This window comes from Euprymna scolopes, chromosome 18, assembly GCF_053919585.1.
Source record: "Euprymna scolopes isolate OS-2025 chromosome 18, ASM5391958v1, whole genome shotgun sequence".
Lineage (NCBI taxonomy): Eukaryota > Metazoa > Mollusca > Cephalopoda > Sepiida > Sepiolidae > Euprymna > Euprymna scolopes.
This window is the reverse complement of record NC_136499.1, coordinates 98,968,208-98,969,749: the sequence shown is the minus strand read 5'-3', so window position 1 is coordinate 98,969,749 and position 1,542 is coordinate 98,968,208.

Below are 1,542 nucleotides of genomic sequence, written 5' to 3'. Positions count from 1 at the left end.
AGAGTGGAGGGAGGCGAGACCTAAATACCCTGTTTTCCCCTTTATTTTGTTGGAAAAATTACACATGATAACTTTTAACTATATATATATATATGTCTGTGTGTGTGTGCCGTGCATGTGCGTGTGTATATGCACATACGTATATATGTATGCGTGCTTGTATGTGAGTGTGTGTATATATATATATGTGTGTGTGTGTGTGTGTGTGTGTGTGTGTGTGTGTGTGTGTGTGTGTGTGTGTGTGTGTGTGTGTGTGTGCACAAACGCTGTGACATTGATATGACGATGTACCGACACGTACTCATCGAAAACCCAAGATTTCCTTAGGCAAAAAGTCTGTCCTTTCTTTTAGATGTTCATATTGAAAATGGAAAAGGGTTTTTTTTTGTTTTGTTTTGTTCTTTGTTTTGTTTTTGTTTTTTTGTTTTTTTTTTTCAATATGAACATCGACTTTTATTAATAGTTCTATTTCCTATTTATGACTATTAATTGAAATTCCCTGGATTTTTATCTTGCGAATACATACGTAACCTGGATTACTGCAAACACACACACACGCGCGCACGGTCGCGCGCACAGACATATATATTAGAATTTTTGGATTGTGAGATGATATAATTATTTCCACACACACACACACACACACACACACACACACACACATACACACACACACTTACACACATACACACATACACAAACACACACACACATACACTCACACACACATGCGCACACACACATACATACATACACACACACATACATACAAATCAGGGATCTAGAAGAGCATGAGCCTTATAAGTACCTTGGCATTGAGGAACACGATAACATACAGCATGCCAAGATGTGGGAGAAGATTAGTAAAGAACGTGTAACGAAAATATGCAAAACCCAGCTCACCAATAAAAATAAAATTACTGCCATCAACTAGGTTGCTATGCGAATAATAATATACAGCTTTGATATCATTGACTGGCCACAAAAATACATCAACCGGCTAGACGTAAAGACACGAAAGCTACTAACGCTTCATAAAATAATATATAGAAATCAGTGTCTACCAAGGCTGAGGGAGAAGGAGGTCTAGGACTCTCAGAGATCAATCATCAACATAGGGCAACTATTGTGAGCACCGGCCAGTATCTGAGAAGCTCCCAGAATGACACGCTCTCAATAGTATACGAACATCAAGAGACAAGAGCCAGTAGAACAACATCAGTCACCCAGCTGGCCAAGCATTTTGGTCAGGGCTGTCTCTCAGATGATGATGAAACACCAAACAAGTGTGCTACAGAAATAGCAAGAAAGAGTCGGCAGAAATATACCGAGATCTTTCAACAGATGAACCTTAAAGAATGGGACCAACATCAGCGTGCAAAGTATTGGGGGGGGGGGTAATCTCTCAGGAATACATAGATAAAGAAGGTTCCTTGGACTGGCTCAAAAGGGGAGCTTCCACCACGATCACGAAAGGGTCATAAGGCTGCTCAAGACCAGGGATGGATGACCAATGCATTCAAGAAGATGGCAGGTATCAGT